Genomic DNA, 18,816 nt, shown 5'->3' with positions numbered 1-18,816 from the left:
CTCTGCCACACCCATAGCCCCTACAGGCTGGGCGCTCACATCTCCTGAGCCGTCAACCTCTGCAGAAGAGGATGACTTTGAGAGCATGTGCTCAGTCTGGGCAAGGGCCTGGGGGACCTCTGGGCTATAGAATGGGGAGACGAACACAGGGGTAGGGCAAGTGTGTGTTGGGGTCCCAGTAGCAGGGAGTGGTGGGGAGGAGACATCTCTCTTGGGTGGACCCTTGAGTGGGAATTAGGATCCCAGAGTTGTTCTGTCTCATGATGAAAATGGGAGACCCCACTGCCTCGGACGACTTCAACAGACCACGGCATCATGAGCCACTTGCAACTATCAGGACTGGGAACACTGAGACCTGGAGAGGGTGAGGGGCTAGTTTAAGCTCTCACAGCTGGCTTTGGAAGGGTGTTTGTTGACACCTAGCCCAAGCCATATTATTATTATTGCCCCAACATAAATAGGATGCTCTTTTCATCCTCATTTTATGAACAAGGAAGTTGAGACTCAGAGTGGTTATGCAGCTTGCCCAAGGCCACATAGCTTCTAACTAGGCTGAGACTTGAGTCCAGATCAGTTTGACTCCAGAGCCCACACTGTCAGCAGCACAATTCTTTAGAAGGCACCTGTATATTAAATGACCGATTCAGAAACAAAGGCCTACAGAATGAAAATGCTTCGTTCCCTCCCTCCCGGCTCCCCAGTATGAACTCAATGAACATGTGGATGTCTAGAGCAGGGAGGGAACGCCAGGTCACTTTGACTCCAATTTGCAAAGGAGGAAACATTTTAAAAAGGTAACTCATGGCTGGGTGCAATGGCTCACACCTGTAATCCCAGCATTTTGGGAGGCTGTGGTGGGAGGAATGCTTGAGTCCAGGAGGTCAAGGCTGCAGTGGGCCATGTTCACACCACTGCACTCCAGCTTGGGTGACAGAGTGAGACCCGCTCTTAAAAAAAAAAAGGGGCCAGGCATGGTGGCTCATGCCTATAATCCCAGCAATTTGGGAGGCCAAGGTGGGCAGATTACGAGGTCAGGAGATGGAGACCATCCAGGCTAACACAGTGAAACCCCATCTCTACTGAAAAAAAAAAAAAAAAACAAAAATTAACCAGGCATGGTGGCGGGCATCTGAAGTCCCAGCTACCCAGGTACTTGGGAGCCTGAGGCAGTAGAATGGCATGAACCCGGGAGGCGGAGCTTGCAGTGAGCCGAGATCACGCCACTGCACTCCAGCCTGGGCGATGGAGCAAGACTCCATCTCAAAAAAAAAAAAAAAAAAAGGAACCCATTCTCCCGTGTTGTTGAAGATCTATAGGAACAGGGGAGAGATAAGGTTCTTATTTCCCGGGAGCGTGGTCACTTGCCTTGCAGAAGCCAAACTGCACCTGTGGGGATTGGTGAGCAGAGGCCATGAGTGCCAAGCCCTGTGGGCTTTTGCAGGGCAAAGCTGGCAGCCCCAAAGCCAATGGGAAAAGAGTTTGCCCCTGCAGGGGTCATGAGGGGGTACATATCCCTCATCCCTAAAACAAATTGAGGCTTGCCATCCCTGCTTGGGAGGGGCTAAGAAGAATGTGAGGACACCAAGGCTCAGAGAGGCAAAACACTGCCAAGAAGTGGCAGAGTTGGTACTAGCACTGAAGGATCAGACTTTTGAGCAGAGACTCTCCAAAGACAGTTCTCTGATTCATGTTAAATAGAAAAACCAGTTATTTTGGTTGGGTACGGTGGCTCACGCTTGTAATCCCAGCACTTTGGGAGGCAGAGGCAGGTGGATCACAGTGTCAGGAGATCGAGACTATCCTGGCTAACACAGTGAAACCCCGTCTCTACTAAAAATACAAAAAATTAGCTGGGCATGGTGGCGGGCACCTGTAGTCCCAGCTACTTGGGAGGCTGAGGCAGGAGAATTGCTTGAACCCGGAAGGTGGAGGTTGCAGTGAGCTTAGATGGGGCCACTGCACTCCAGCCTGGGTGACAGAGTGAGACTCCATCTCAAACAAAACAAAAAACAAAAAAACACAAAAAACATTTCATTTATTTCTCAGTGCACTTTGGCTGTATTTCCCTACGAGGAAGCCTTCTGGGCACTGGGGCCTCCAGCTGTGGCTCACATTCACCAAACACCTGTATGTGCCTAATGTCACCAATGGTATTGCAACAGACCTTTGAGGTGGGGGACATCATTTCCATCGTGCAGATGAGAGAACAGGCTCAGGGAAATAACCCGTCCAAGGTCACAGAGAAGAGATGGAGGAAGAGCTGTGTGCGGAGAGACTCTGTCACCCCCAGTGCCTCGCATTTACTGCCAGGGACACACCCCTAGAGACCGGCTGTCCTGGTGCTGCTTCCTAGACACATTGGGCTGATCATGCTTCTGGGCTGTTCCTCTCCCTGGCATGCCATTCCTTCCACTTGGCAAACTCCTATGTAGCTGTCAACACCCAGACCAAGACACCTCTTCAGTGAGGTCCTCCTTCACTGCTGGAGACAGAATGATCACTCTGGCTGTGTTTCTGTCACAGCTGGATGTCCTTCCAGGACAACTCTGGATCTAAATTATTCTAGACCAGTAGCTCCTTGAGGGCGTGGAGGGTAAGTGTGGCCTCTGCAAACTAGCTCAGGGCGGGGAACTGAGGGGAAGTTCAAAAGTGCATGGAAACACTAGAGCAAGCCAACCTCAGCCTGATGCAAATGCATGACTGAGGGGTGGAGGCTGCCTTTCAAAGGTGCTTGGCTTGCTGAAGAGGAGGATCTCTATGCAAAGAACTGAAATGCTTCCCAGGCATCTTGTCACCCTTGGTGACCATGATGCTGACAGTAACCTGGGCTGTCACTCCCCGCCTCCTGCAATGCCCTCAGCACTTTAAACACAGGCTCCCCCTGCAACCTCCTAGCACCCCGGGCTTGCATCCATTGATTCATTTCCCAAGCACCTACATGGTATCCCACAAAACCCTTGGAAAACACATGGAGGGGCTTTTGGGGTCCTAAAATAGGAGCTGGATTTTCAACCTGGCTGCCTGTTTCCTTCTCCCTTCCCCCACTCCAGGACTTCTGCCTGAGGACCCAGAAAAAAACCACTCCCTGGTGGCATCAGATCCTCTGCTAGGGTAGAGCTTTGTCGGGTCATCAAGACAAAGGAGCTGGGTGTGGGGAGTCCAGGTGAGCAAGTGCCCATCCTGGTGTCCTGCATGCATGTGACTGGAGTTGCTGTGAGGAGACAGCCATGAGGGGCACAGATGGGCTGGGACTGTGGTTCCTTTGCCAGGGTCAGGGTCAGGGTTGGGGGCAGGCCCACCCCTGCTGCTGGGCCAAGCATGGTCACCTCTCCCCCTGCCTGCCTCTCTTTGAGCCCAGCATGGGAGGCTCGCTCCTGCTGGTGACTCATCTCCGACTGGATTGTCTGGCTGGGAACTCGAGGGCGGGCGGGTGGCACTCCAGGCTTTGAAGTGGCTGAATGGTGTGTGGCAAGTCCACGTCATTCCCACTCCCCTTCATGTCCCCACTCCTGGAATATCTCCACTCTGGGCTCTGCTGTGACACTCAGAGTTGGGCAGGGGAGTGTGTGGCTAAGGGGAGAGAGCCTGGGTCTGCTGACGCGCCAGTGTCAGAGGATCCTCGTGGCAGAGGCTCACAGAGCTGGAAGGCCCCAGGAGTGGCCAGCCTTGCACCATGGGTGGCAGACAGAGATGGGCTGCGGGGCGGGCTGGCCTTGTGAAAGAGGCCATAGGATGGCCGCCTGTTTACACAGTCTCTGCTCAGTTGCTGCCACATGCTGTCTGCTTACTGGATCCTCAAAACAAATCCCCAATTCACAGATGACAACATTGAAACTCAGAAGAATAAGGGGCCTGATGAGGTGGTGAGCCCCTGTCTCAAGAGGGTTCGTAGGAGGATTTGAAGCAGGAGATCGGCTTGCTCAGCTATTCTCTAGGAGGGTGGAGGGGGTGCCAGGTGAGGGAAACAGGAGGCAGGGAGCATGGGAGGCTGTGGCCAGAGGTGATGGGGCCTAAACAAAGGCAACGGTGACTGCAGAGGAGGGGCAGAGGCTGCCACTACTGGTTCAAGTGTTTATTGAAAGTCTCAGCTGAGTGCAGTGGCTCACGTCTGTAATCCCAGCACTTTGGGAGGCCAAAGAGGGTGGATTACTTGGGGTTAGGAGTTCGAGACCAGCCTGGCCAACATAGTGAAATCCCGTCTCTACTAAAAATACAAAAAAAATTAGCTGAGTGTGGTGGTGTGTGCCTGTAGTCCCAGCTACTCAGGAAGCTGAGGCAGGAGAATCACTTGAACCCAGGAGGTGGAGTTGCAGTGAGCTGAGATTGCACTACTGCACTCCAGCCTAGGCAACAGAGGGAGACTCCATCTAAAAACAAATAAAAATAATAAATAAATAAATAAATAAATAAAATAAAGAAAGAAAGTCCCTGGTGCAGCAGGTTTTAGGTGCTGGGGACAGACTGCTGAGCCACACTTTGACAGTCCCTTTCTGACTAGAACTGGAGATGCAATGGTAAGGGTGGAGTCTGCAAGCTAATGGTACAGGAAAAACAGAGGCAGTGTGTGCAGGTGGGAATTGTACTGTTACATGGTTAGATACAGTGTCTGCAGAAAGCCTTAGTGAGAGGGTGACAGGTAAGCAAAGACTGGAGGAAGCAAGCTAAGTGGGCAGATACTTGGGGAGAGAGAATTCTAGGTAGAGGTAGCAGAGAGGGCAAAGGACCCTGGGCGGGAACACCCTTGGTGGGTTTTAGGGACAGATGGATCTGATAGAGAGGTTGAGGAAGAAGGAGGAGTGTAAGGTGATTCCCTGTGTCTGCCTGGGTGACCAGCAGATGGCGGCGATGGGAGAGATGGTGACTCCGGGTCTTGACAGCTCAGACAATCACTGTGTCCCAGGCACTCAGCATGGTGCCTGGCACATAGGAAGTACTCCATGACTGTTTGCTGAGTGAATGCATGATGCCATCTCACAGGGATTTCATGAATCTATGGGTGTGCATGTGATTGTCTAGAGCCAGAAGGAAGTCAGAAATCCCAGGGACTTTGGTCAGTTGCACTAATCTTGAAAGGACTGCATCTGCCTCACCAAGGCAGGGGCTCACTCGTGGAGCTGCAGTTGGGGATCCTCAGGCAGCAGGCAACACCTTTCTCCTGTCCCAGGAAGGTCTTCATGTGAGGTGAGACCCAGCTAGTAACTTCCCTAACAGAGAACATACTTTGGCCAGTGTGGATACCCTCATGTTTGTCACATGATTGAATAAAGGAATCAATGAATTTAGGAGTGGGGGAGAAAAGTAACAAGAGGCCAGTGGGAAAGAGGTGGGCAGGAGGCACTGAGGTTTGCAAATAGGTAACTTGGTCTTGATACTAGAAAAGGGATCCAGGTGTTTGATAGCCTTCAAAGTAAGGAGGCCTTCTTTGTTTGTTTGTTTGTTTTTTCAGATAAAGTCTTACTCTGTTGCCCAGGCTGGAGTGCAGTGGTGTGATCTTGGCTCACTGCAGCCGCTGCCTCCTGGGTTCAAGCGATTATTGTGCCTCAGCCTCCTGAGTATCTGGGATTACAGGCATGCACCACCACCCTCTGCTAATTTTTGTATTTTTAGTAGAGACGGGGGTTTTACCATGTTGGTCAGGCTGGTCATGAACTCCCAACCTCAGGTGATCCACCCACTTCGGCCTCCCAAAGTTCTGGGACTACAGGTGTGGGCCACTATGCCCAGCTGCAAGGATGCCTGTCTCCATGCAACATCTGGCCACATGTGTGCTCTACTGGTGGTGGCTAGGGTATGTCTGGAGATTACTGGGTCTCCATGTTACCTTAATGGACCTGGAGTAGCACTCTACAGAATCAACTGCCAGCCTCTTCTCCACCATCATGGCCCAAACTTAGAAGGCTTGATTTACTGTCTAACTGTGTAAACCAGTTCATCTGCGAGTTGTAAATAGGTACTGACCAAGTGTATAGAGAAGCCTGATTCAGGGCTCAGAAAATACAAACAGAGACACAGACAAGCATTATTTGTAGCAGTGAAGCATGGGAGGAAAGCCAAACGAGGGAGGATAGGCTGAGCAAACCATGGCACACACTTACAATGAAATATTCTATGGCTGTGAAATCATGTTTCTAAGAAATGCTTGGCTGGGTGCGGTGGCTCACACCTGTAATCCCAGCACTTTGGGAGGCTGAGTCAGGTGGATCACTTATCAGGAGTTTGAGATCAGCCTGGCCAACATGGTGAAACCTCATCTCTACAAAATATACAGAAATTAGCTGGGCATCGTGGTGCGAGCCTGTAATCCCAGCTACTTGGGAGACTGAGGCAGGAGAATCGCTTAAACCCAGGAGGCGGAGGTTGCAGTGAGCCGAAATCGTGCCACTGCACTCCAGCCTGGGACAGAGTGAAGCTCTGTCTCAAACAAGCAAGCAAGCAAACAAACAAATTAATAACATAAAGACTTTCAGTCCAGTCTAAAGATGACTTTCTGGGGGAAAAAAGAAAAAAAAAAGTAAAAAAGACTTTCAGTATAATGTTAAAGGGGGGAAAATCCCTGTTATTTTTTAAAACACACACACACACAACAGGTTGTAGAATTGTGCATATACCGTGATCCTTATTTTGTAAAAGAAAAAAAAAAACAACTAGGGAATATATTAATACATAGCAAAAGATTAGAAAGGACAGAACACAGAAAGAACACTAACGTGTTCACAGTCATTGTGCTCTCTGGGCAATGGTGGGATTAAGGAGGATTTTTATGCTTTTTACATTTTTAATGATTTTACAATTTATTTCTTACAATGAACATGTACGACTTTTAATAATCTGAAAAATCATTAAAATGAAGACTCAAAAAAAATTTTGTGCTAACAAAATGAAAAGCAATTAAGTGAACAAGTCAGTGATCGTTAATTCATTAGAAATGGTGGGGTTTTTGTTTGTTTGTTGTAAAGAGCCAGGGTTGCCTAGGCTGGTCTTGAACTCTTGGGCTCAAGAGATCCTGCCTCAGCCTCTGGAGCAGCTGAGACTACAGGCATGTGCCACCGTGCTGGGGTATTCTCAATGAAAAATTTTAAGGCTAATCTAATTGCCTTTGAACATGTCATTTGTTATTTAAAAACATTTAATTTACTTGTCATTGAACTCACTGATAAACTTTATTATAATATTAAGAAAATGATATCCACTGCTTTTAACCTTTATCAAATTATCCCTGGCACTCGAGCAAGTTCTATTTGCCAAATATTTGAGGGAATGGTTTCTGCTATTAACTTAATGTTTTATTTTCAATCAATCTATACACTTGGCAAAAATAATAACAATAATAGACCATATGTTTGTAAAACACTTTTTAATTTTGGAAGGCACAATAAGTGCTGGGTACTAGTCTAGGCTCTGAGGTGAATAAAACAGTCAAAAGTCCTTGTTCTTGCAGAGCTCACATTATATTGGTGTGGGCATACAATAAACAAATAAGATATATAGATGTTGGGGGTAATAAATGCTCTGGAGAAAAATGGAGAGAAGAAGGACAGTAATGAATAGGGAGCTGCTCTTTTAAATCAGTTTGATTACTGTTCAAACAGGAAAACAAAATATGAAGGTGTCTAAAAATTCTATAGCCTGTGGACAATTAATATACTCTTTTTCCATTCTCAGACATAAAATGATTGAAGATGTACATGAAAGAATCATTCTAATAATTGATTACATGTCATCTAAATTACAATGTGGTAATTATCAGTTTTACAAACTTGTACAATTAGGATGAGTCATAGTGATGTTTTAAGTATTCTATACTTGTCAGAGTTAGATGGTCCTTAAACTTTTTTTTTTTTTTTTGAGACGGAGTCTCGCTCTGTCGCCCAGGCTGGAGTGCAGTGGCGCCATCTTGGCTCACTGCAAGCTCCCGCCTCCCGGGTTCACGGCATTCTCCTGCCTCAGCCTCCCGGAGTAGCTGGGACTACAGACGCCCACCACCTCGCCCGGCTAGTTTTTTTGTATTTTTTTTAGTAGAGACGGGGTTTCACCGTGCTAGCCAGGATGGTCTGGATCTCCTGACCTCGTGATCTGCCCGTCTCGGCCTCCCAAAGTGCTGGGATTACAGGCTCGAGCCACCACGCCCGGTCGGTCCTTAAACTTTTTAAGCCTCGGTGTTCTCATCAATAAAATGAGGACAAGTATAGTTCCTAAATCAGAGAGCTGGTTATTAGAATTCAAAGAGAAAATGCGTTATGTTTAGGAAATAGTGTGTGCGTGACGCATGTTCACAATGTTGACACCGCGGGCCACTGGCAGAGGTCCACTGGACATAGCTATGTGCTGTCTGTATATGATTTCTTCATCCTCACACTATTCTGGGAGGTGTGTAATGTTTATTCGCATTTTCAAGAGGGAACTGAGGCTTTGAAAAATAAGTCACCTACCCAGAACCACATGCTATAAACCCAGGCGGTCCAGCTCCAAAAAACTGCTCTCAGCTGTGACTCGTTTGTGCCTGCTTGCTAAGGGACTGCAGAAGCCCTCCTGGCCTCAGTTTCTCCCTTTAGGAGGCTGACAGCAGATACCCCTCACCCTATCCTCAGTACTTCCAGGACAAAGGTTTCAGGCAATGGTCCTCTGAGGGTGTCTGGCTGATTATTCCTGAAGTCTGACAGTAATGCCTGCATCCCCGTCACATTCCCCACTGGCTGTGTTCCAAATCCTGAGCGAAGCAGGAGACTCAAGCCTAATTAGTTCCTGATTAACTCCTTTGGGAAGATGAGGAGTGAAGATTTTGGAAGAGGCAGCGATGTGACCCCTAGTGGGTGAATGGGGAAGGGGAGGGGGAAGCTACAGAGGAAAAAGAGGAGAGAGGGGGGATTCCGTGTAGGAGTCCCCAGCTGGCAGCTCATCCTGCCCATCTCACCAGGTGACCCCTGGCACCATGTGGACATGTTTCCTCATCTGAGATTCCTCCCTCATCCTTGTTCTGGGCAGCTGGGCTACAGGTGGCCAGGGACCGACATGGGTGTGAACTGGACCACTGCTTTCTTCCCAACACTCCTACCTGCCTAACCACTCCTTGCCACCTCCAGGATCCCAGCATCCTCCCCTATTCCCTGGGCCTATGCCCTGCTCTGCTCTGGGTCTAAGGTCCCAGCCACACAGACTGGAGCAAATCCCTTCCTGGGGACACCCCGCTCTGAAGTTTGAACCTCAGATGGAGTCAGTCACTGGCTCCATTTCATCCCCTACATCCTTCATTTCTGGTGCCTCATGGCCCAGTCGCCTGGATGAATACATCACAGTCTTCGAGGAATCAAGGCTGGGACCCTCAGACCTGTAGGCTGTCTCCCTGGTGCTTCTTGCTGCCTGTCTGAACCGTCACTATTGGTGTGTCCAAGCCACCCAACAGCCTGATGGCTCCTCAGGGAAAGCAATCCTCCACCTGGGAGTGGAGGGAGGCGTGTAAATTCGCTTGTACAGAACTCAAGCAATGGGCGGGTGCCCCTCTCTGGGGCAGCAGACACCAGCCAATGGCAAGGAGGAAAAGGGTGCACCTTACAGTCAGATGCAGTCTTTTCACCCTGGAGACAGATGGGGGGAAGCACGGGAGAACTAGACTGGGTGGCAGAGAAACTTGGAGGAGGGAGTGTCTGAGAAAGGGTGGGCCCTAAGGAGCAAGTTTTGCTTTGCAATTACATGTCAACAACTTGGGGAATTCAAAGGCCTCCTTGGAGGGGGCTGGAAGCACCACTTCAGATTCAGAGGCACTCAATCTCAGTATCTACTGGTGCTGGACACCTCATGACACCTGTAGCCCACCACAGTTGACCACAGGCTGCGTGCCAGACACCAGGCTACATAGCCCCACCAGCATCATCTCATTTAATGCTCCCAATTCACCTTTCCCATGTTCCAGATGGGGAAACTGAGGCTTAGAGAGGTTCCTGTCTTGCTTAAGGTTGTGCAGCCAGGAAGTCAGCCAAGCCCACCTTCTGGTTCCAAAGTCCTTAAACATCCCGCTCACAACAGACTCCTGCTTACTTTCAGATGAGGAAACTGAGGTACAGGGTGGTGAAGTCTCCCTTTCCAGGAGAGCAGTTATGATGTTTGAGGAGTGAATCCAGAGCAGCATGCTCTCAGCAGCTGCCCATCGGAAATCATGGCTCAAGACTAAGGATCCCTGAACCCCTACCTCTCGCACCAGTTACTTGTGCCCTCCCTTTCCCAGCCTGCGCCCGGCCACCCACGCCGGCACCCGCCCGAGATGGAGAGGGTAGCCCCTGGTCCTCACGCTCTCCAGCCTCCAGACCGCGGAACCCGATGGGGAGAGAGGAAGGGCAACGCGAGTCAGCCGGGGGGGGGGGGGGGGGGTGGGGGGGTGGGGTGGGCCCTGCCCCTGGGGAGCCGCGGCGGTGCCACTCAGCGCTGCGCAGCCAGCCTGAGCTGTCGCCTCGTACTCAGCCTCGGGTCCCTCTGACTGCGCAAGAAAGTCTGCCCCAAAGGGGAAGAAGGTGCGGAGGGCGCGCTCTCTCTCCCACGCTCGGTGCTGAGACAGAGGCACGGAGACAGGGGCATACCCCAGGCGACAAACTTCCTAGCTCAAAGGGGTGGGGGTGGGTTCAAACTCCAAACTCCGCGAAGCCCCAATCCCTTTCCTCTCCCACCCCGGCCAAGAGTGCGCCCTAGTTTTCCCTTCTCGGTTGGGTTGCTCAGGGGTCCCCAAAACCGAGGGCAAGGAGCTGGGGAGGCTGTCTTGGGTTCCTCAAACGGGGTGGATGCTCGTCGGGGACACGAGTCAGGCAGAAACCCTGGATACCTCCCTTTCTCCGGTCCGAAGGCGCGCTGAGGGTCAGCCTCGGCTCGCGCAGATCCCGGTGGCCAGCCCAGGGTCGAGGGTCTGCGGGAGACCGGGGATCCCATTCCCTTCCGAGCGCGCTGCGGTTCCGTTCCGGACCGCGCATCCGCCCGCCCCGCGCACCGAGGCTCAGCGCGGCGCGCCCCCGGGTGTGTCGTTCGCCGGTACCGCCGCAGAGCTAGGGGGAACGGGGCCGGGACCCCCGCCCGCCCCTCCCCCGCGCTGCCCGGCCCCACGCCCCTTACTCGGCTTGGCTGCAGCGCTCCGCTCCGTGCGCCGCAGTGCCGGCTCCAGCTTCGGCTCCAGCTCCGGTTCCCGCTCCGGCTCCGGCTCCCAGTCAGGTTCCCGCTCGGAGGCCACTGCGCTCGGGCTCGGGCTCCGGCTCGGCGTCGCGGGGGGCGCGCCGCTACGCCTCGGCCTGCTGGGCTCGCAGGGGCGGGGCGGGGCGGGCCAGGCGGGGCCGGGCGAGCCGGGCCGACTCGCTGCCCGCGATCCCCGGCCGAGGCAGCGGCGGCGGCGGCTTCCCAGGCCCCGGCCCTGGCCCTGCCCCTGTCCCTGCCCTGCCGCAGCCCCGCCCGGCCGCCGGTCGTCCCCGCGCCGCCGCCCACGCCACCGTCACCGGCTCTGGCCTCCCTCGGCGGCGGCGCGGCTCCCGGGCCTCAGCACCGCGGCGCCGCGGCCCGGGTCACTCAGAGATGGGGGGACGCGGGTGCGGGGGAGGGCCGAGCCGCGCCCCTCTGCGCACAGCCAGCCCGACACCCACACAGCGGCAGGCGGGGCAGGGTGGCGAGGAGGCCGGGAAATGCGGGAGGCCGGCGCTCCAGCCAGACGTGTGAAAAGGACACACACGCGTGTGTAGGGAATGACACACGGACGCAAGTGGGGAGCCACTGACACGTGCAGAGAAGGGTAGACAAACGAGGTGTCAGGGAAGACAGCCAGACAGGTTGGACCAAGGCTAGACTGGGCATTTGAGCAGGGGACCCCTGTCGCGGGCAAAGGGCAAAGGGTGGGATGGAGAGGGGGACCCAGCGTGGCTGAGCCGCTGGAAGGGGCAGGCGAGCCTGGCAGGGTTTCCCGCTCGCGGTTGCTGGCAGGTGAGTTTTGGGATGCCAGCTAGGCCTGTCCAAAACCTTCCCTCGGAGCCACCAGCAGGCCTGTTTCCTTCATCCCCTCACCCTCCCTGTGCCCCCGTTCCCCTCTGCCCAAACCTCAGGGCATAGAGCTCAGCCCTGGCAGGTGGAAGCCTGCCCCGAGGGGATGCCTGGCTCAGGCCGGGATTCCAGGCTTCCAGGACCTGCTCTGTCCCCACCCTGCTTTGGGGCCTTGGATGAATCCCAGCCCATATCTCAGAACCTCCATGTCCTCATTAGGATATTGCTCCCAGTGATTGCACCCCTACTCTGTTGGGGTGCTCACCAGCATGGAGAAGTTAGTTATTTAACCTCTGCCACTTGCCTGGGAGCGCCAGGAGGGCAGTGTCTGGGTAGTGCTGCAGGGGTCTGCACAGAGTGAGCACTCAGTGAATTTGCTCCAGGAATTGATGAACTGTGTTGTTGATGATACTCTCTGAACCACTACTGTTGATGAGGAAATGGGGCTTAGGAGGCAAGGGGAGTCAAAAGCTGGGTTTGTTTCAAAACTCAAAGGCTTATCACTGGCCGGAAAGTGGTTCTCAAAAATAAAGCATGGTGACAAAGGGCTGAACATGTTGATGCTAAACCTTGGGGAAGCAGTGAAGCCATGGGGGTGGTGTGGAAGGGAAAGTTGGCCAGGGACTGGCCCTGCAGGGAGGATGGGGCAGAGCAGGCTGCAGCGGAGAAAACAAACCTCACTCCACCCCAGTCCTGCCAGTCATCACGTCTTGGGCTTCCCTGGGGCCAGGCAGGGAAGCTTCATGGTCTAGGGTTTGGGTGCCTGAGGGCATCTCCCAGCCTCCTCTGGTAACTGTTCGTTCTGAGCTCTGCTCCCTGCACTGCTTACCCCACCCCTCCTGCAGCCTGGGGCTGTCACGGGGGCATCAGCTCTGAGTAAGGGATGAGGCTAGAATAAAGGGAAACAATTGTCAGAGAACGGAAGAAGGAGACCTGAGAGACTCTTTGTCCAACCTCATGCATTTATTTTATGAATGAGCAAATGAAGGATCAGAGAAAGGAGGGGATAGGCTAGGGTCAAAGAGCTAGGATTGGAGGCTTTATGACTCCCAAGCGAGGGCTGTACCCATGATATAACCTTGATCTCTCTGAGGACACCAGCTGACCATTCCAGGATGGATATTCTAGTTGTTGAATGGTTTTAGCTGTAAGCTGCCCCCTTTGGCAAGACTGTGTGTGTGTGTGTGTGTGTGTGTGTGTGTTGTGGTGGGGGTGAGGGGGCTGGGGGTAAGTGTGTGTGGCACACTTTGAATGAGTCCTTGCGGAGGGTCCTAGCCCTAAAGAGGTCATTCCCCTCCACTCCCCTATTTGTGCATCACTGGCCTGGCAAATCTGGCTTGCTCCTCAGACTGGAACCCAGGACTGTTTTCCAGTGGTGTTGGGTATAGCTTCCGGGAGCTGGCTTATGACAGCGTGTCTACCAATCTCTGTGTGTCTATGTATCCATCCACAAATATATATTAGTGTAGGGCACTTGGAAAACACCAAAAGGAGAAAGAAGAAAAGAAAAACCAGTCATTGTGAATATTGAGGTTTCCTGTTTTCCTTTCTTTTTACTTGTGTAACTCTACAAGTGTCCGTAAATGGAGTGAGCTAGCTGACTGATATCTCCTCTCCTATGTCACACTTCTAGTGGCTACCTAGCATGGGATCAAATGGTTGTATTCCACGTATTTTTTTAAGCAATCCCCTATTTCTGGGCATTTAGTTTGTTTCCATTTTTCATACTTCTACACAACACTGCAACAGACATCTTCATGGGGAGGCTTGTGCATGCCCATGACTATTCTTTATGTCTCTAGGTATGTCATAGTTTTGAGGCTTTCTTCCGTGTAGGGTCAGATTTGCAGAAGGGACATCTACTGGGTACCAGGGAGGCACAGTGGTGTTTAGTGTTTGCTTGACCCAGGGATAGGTAGGGATGCTGGAGGGAGGAGTCTGAGGGAAATCAGGAAGTGAGATCTCAGGACAGTGAGATGCCCAGAGAGTCCTCAAGTGCTGGGCTTTGGGGCTTGCCCTAGAGTGTGCTTCATGTTACCCCAGCTGCTCACAGGGAATCCCAAGAAACGTCTTTTCTGTTTGCAAAGAACAGGATCCATGATGTCATCCATCCCAAACAGAGCCCATGGCATGGAGATGTTGGAGGGGTCTCTTGAGCCTGATCAGCTCGTACCTCCCTACCATCCTTCCTTCTTTGAAATATCTTTGCTTTAGCCCCTTACAAATTACCCAGTCTCATATATTCCTTTATAGTAATGTAAGAACGGTTTAACACAGCCAGGCTGCCCCTTCTGTCTCCCCTTAGGAGGGAAGCCTCTCTTCTAGGACCCTGGGCTAGGTCTCCAGGAGCTGAAGCATAAAAGGCAGCCTCTCCTCTCCTATCTCCAAGGACCTTTCTGGGGCAACTTATTTCTGGGGCTTCTTGAAGGTCTGTATTCAGGGTAGAGCTTATTTCAGGGTAAGTGGTTGAGGGCTGAGCAGGGACTGGGTATAGAACTTTCTTTCCTGCCCCCAGCCCAGTCCTGGCGTCTCCTTAGAGAGGCCTGACAATGAGTTAGTCACGCTACCTGCAGCATTTAATTCCATCCTTCCAACATCCTGAGGAGGTGGGTAATATTTTCTTTATATTTCACATGCAGCAGTGACGTTTATGGCACTCGAGTAACTTGCTCAAGGACACATAGCTAATTAGGAGCACAACCCAGATTTCTACCTAAACCTGCCCCAAACAAGTTAGGCCAACCTGATGCAGCCAGGTGGGTGGTGTTGCTAGTCACGAAAGAACAGAACGCTAGAAGGGAATCAAATGTGAGAAAGGAGAATATGAGTTTGATTACACACATGTTCAATTTCAGGAGTCATCGGCAGGCAGCAGAACTCTGAGAGGAGTCCAGGTCACAAAGACAATCTAAGGACTGAATCCTAAGCCTAGGCAAAACTGATTGATCCATCCATCCACCCACCTATCCATCCACTCATCTATCCTCCTATGGGTCCACTTATCCTTTCTCCATCCTCCTATGACCTATCCATTTATCTATCCATTCACCCATCTGTCCTCCCACTTATCCACCTAGGCCTCCTCCCATCTTTCAATCCTTCCTTCCTTCTTCCTTCCTTCCTTCCTTCCTTCCTTCCTTCCTTCCTGTCTTCATTCCTTCCTTTCTCTATTCTAACCACCTCCCCATCCTCCTATGCATGCATTTATTCTTCCTCCCATCCCCTCACTCCTCATCTATCCATTCAAACTCCCATCACCCATAAACTTACCCCATTTGCATCTATCCACCCATATGTTCCATGCATACTTACTGATGGTCACTACAGGCTAAGAACTCTGCTGTGAACTGATGGAAAATAAAGGATATGGAAAACAAGGTCCCTGCCCTCTAGGAGCTGACAATGTGTTAGAAGAAGCAGATATATAAACAAATGATCCCAGAACAATATATTTTCTGTGCCAGATGTGTGCTCAAAGAAAGAACATTTAACCCAATCTGTGGAGGTCAGAAAAGGTTTCTTTGAGGGTGTGTTTCTTGAGTTGAGGTTAAAGTTCAATCAAGATTTCATCAGATGAATGGGATGCAGTGAGTGAGATGTTCCAGGAGACGGAATAGCTTATGTGTACAATGATGGAATAGGTGTCAAGGGACCAAGGTGATTCCAGGGACACAGGTAACTCGGAGCATTGGGAGCAAAGTTGAGTGTGAATGAATGGTGTGTTATGAGGAAAGACAGGAAAGGCAGGTCGTAAAAGGCGTTGAATGACAGGGTGAAGGCCTTGGGAGCCATATAAGGGCTTTAAGAGGGGTGGCATGGTCAGGTTGTTTTAGAAAGATCTCTCTGCTGCATGGAAGATAAGTTGGGGTATGTGGATGCAGCGGGGATCAAATGGTCCAGGCTCTGAAGAGTGAGGACTTAGGATTCTCTGAGTCCAGCCTCTGGGGTCAGCCCAGGCCCCCACATTTGGCCTGGACCCAAAACCACTTCCTTTGCCAAGGCCGAAGTCAGGTCAGCTGGGCTGAGATTGTGGGCATGAGGAAGGTTCTGGGGCTCTCTATTTTCAGTGACGTACAGTACTGCCACCAAGGGCTTTAATCTATGGTTGTCCCTCTTCTGATCTAGGATCCAAAGTCCGTTGCCACCAACTTTAATCAATTTCTCACTGGCTTCTCTGTCAAGGTCACCACAGAGTCTCTCACTTCCATGCTCCACTTTTCTGCCTCTACAATTTGCAGCCACCAAAACCCATTAATTTCCCATCAGTCATGCCATGATGTTTCTTCTAACCCTGTGAAATCTCCACCCTGGTGATTTGCAAGTGACACCTGATGGTGTATAGCCTAGGTGGAGCTGCTACAGTGAGTCAGACATGACCCCAGCCCTCAAAAAACTAGCGGGGGCGGCGGGCGGAAGACAGATGTCCCATTGGCTTGGACAGATGTACCAAGGAACACTGGTGTGTGGAAGGGGAGGCTGCTCAGGCTGCAGAGACTTGGGTGGGCTTGGGCTCAAGTCTTTGCTCTGCCACACTGAATGTGTGACCTTGGGCAAGTCACTTTACATCTTCAGAGCCTCCATTTTGTCATGTGTGGAATGGGAAAAATAACATTGACTTATCTTCATTTAGATTTATTTAGTTTTTAAGAGACAGGGTCTTGCAATGCTGCCTAGGCTGGTCTTGAACTCCTTGTCTCAAGCAATCCTCCTGCCTCAGCCTCCCAAGTTGCTGGGATTATAGGTGTGAGCCACTGTCCCTGGCTTAGATTTTTATTTTTTTGGTAGTAACTAGTAGGAACCAACTTGGGCCATTTTAACAAAACCTGGAGAATTTACTAGAACTCAAGTCTGGGCTTTCGGAGGCCTTGGAGTGAGAACCAGAGAAACAGACAGGAACCTAGGAAAGACTCTGCCTCTTGTCTCTGTGGCCCTCTGCTTAATCACTTAATTTTTTTTTCTCCCTGTAGACCTTCTTTTTCCATTATTTTGTGAAAAAAAAAAAAAAGCCTTCACTGCAGCTTGAGAATGAGTTTACAGTTCCTCAATTCTAGCCACAGGCAGGACTAACTGGCCATCTTTTAACCACAAGTCCAAATTCCCAAGAAATAATCTAATTGGTAGAACTGCACCCCTGGTCCAATTAACTGTGACCAAAGGATGGGATCAGGTAGCACAAATATGGCAGCTTGTGGACATGTGCATTCATCGTTCTCAGAAAAGGTGGGACTCATGAGCCTGGCAAAAACCCGGAAGGTGGTCCCTATGTCCTCACAGGTTTGTTGGTAAGATTAAATTGGATAACGGATGTAAGCATTTGGCACAGTGCCTTGTATATACTAAGGGCTCCATAAATGGTAGCTGCTGTTATTCATTCATTGCTCTATTTAATAAGCATTTATTGAGTGCCTGGTTATACTGGATCCCACAGTAAGTCTTGAGGATGAGAAAGATGGGATGACACAGACAGAGCTTGAAAATTGAGAGTAATTCAAGTAAAGCTATTTCAGAGGGTTGTTGTCAGGATTGAATGTAATTATACATGCAAAGTGTTTAGTACAGTTCCTGACACACAATAACGTCTCAATAAATGTTGCCTACACAAGTTGAATGTCTATTTGTACAAGAGCAAAGGAAAAACATTTCTTATGCCTTTTCTATTTGCTTGTTGCTCCCCTGGCCACAGGACTAAGACATCTTTGGTTACAAAAATAGATTTCGGTCTTCAAAATAATGTCAGTTCCCAGACTGACAGTTTTTGGATGTTGCATTTGAGTCTAATTTAAAAGTTTAGAAAAATAATGTTGGCATCTCCTGAACTCAAGCACTTACATGAATTATTAACAAGAGTTAATGCAGATTAAAAATACCCACGTGCAACCTGTGATCATCTTTATTTTCTTGACCAAGAATGAATGAACCTGAACGTCTACAGGAGAGTAAATTGTGGTACAGTCACAGGACAAGAACATTCCACAGCAGTGAAAGTGAACATATTACAACTACAAGCAAACATACGAATGACTTACAAACACAGAGTTGAGCTAAAGAAGCCACATGCTGTATGATTCCATTTATATAAAGTTCCAAAGCAGGAAAAGCAGATCCATGGTATTGGAGTCCAAGCAGTATTTACCTTTGGGGCAAGGTAGTGGCTGGGAGTCAGGGACTTGCTGGTAATGCTGTTTCTTGATCTGGGTGCGAGGTACACAGGTGCATTTTATTTGTGAAAATTGACAGAACAGTACACTTCTGTGCATTTTAATGTGTGTATGTTATACTTTAATTTTCTAAAAAGAGTGTCTTATCTTTATGCATTTGCCCAGCCGAGGCAAGAGAGTTAGGCTTCCAGCTTGAAGATGGAGGAGGACTTTGGGTTTCCAGGCAGAAGGGGCAAAGGGGAAGGAACTAATATTTATTCAGTCTATGGGAGAACTTTCTTTCCAGGCTTAGTAACAAAAATAGTTTCATTTCTTCCAAAAACAGTTTTTACTCTTTTTGTATATTTTAAACTATTGCTTGATTCACTCCCTGATTAAAAAAAAAAGTGGAGGTGAATGTATGTTTCCTTTGCCTCTGTTTACTCACTTGTTAAAGAAAACATTATACTATGTATGCATTTTTGGAAGAAGATGGTGTATAAATAAACGAAATGGTACAAAAAGCATTTGTAGAAAACCTATGTGTGTGAGAGACATTTCCACAGTTCGTTTCAGAGGACAAAGGGGAAAAGGCCATGGTTCAGGAGGGGTAGTGACTGGCCTGGCCCCTAGTAGGTACCCAGTACTCTTGTGAAACATTGGCCAGCAGGGGGATAGG

The 18,816-nt window shown here is 50.3% G+C and overlaps 1 protein-coding gene across 2 annotated transcripts in view; it reads right to left on the bottom strand.

Annotated features, from left to right (window-relative positions):
- BEAN1 (brain expressed associated with NEDD4 1) overlaps nt 1–11,223 on the bottom strand; it is a 73,490-nt gene extending 62,267 nt beyond the window's left edge. For both annotated transcript variants that reach the window (XM_033218678.1, XM_033218677.1), the window contains exon 1: nt 11,092–11,223. The gene's annotated coding sequence lies outside the window, so the exon portion shown is untranslated. The remainder of the gene's footprint in view (nt 1–11,091) is intronic.
- Nucleotides 11,224–18,816: the final 7,593 nt, after the last annotated feature.

Source organism: Trachypithecus francoisi, unplaced genomic scaffold (genome assembly GCF_009764315.1).
Source record: "Trachypithecus francoisi isolate TF-2019V2 unplaced genomic scaffold, Tfra_2.0 Lachesis_group10, whole genome shotgun sequence".
NCBI lineage: Eukaryota > Metazoa > Chordata > Mammalia > Primates > Cercopithecidae > Trachypithecus > Trachypithecus francoisi.
Note: the sequence above shows the minus strand (reverse complement) of the source record. Positions and strands in the feature narration are given on the sequence as shown.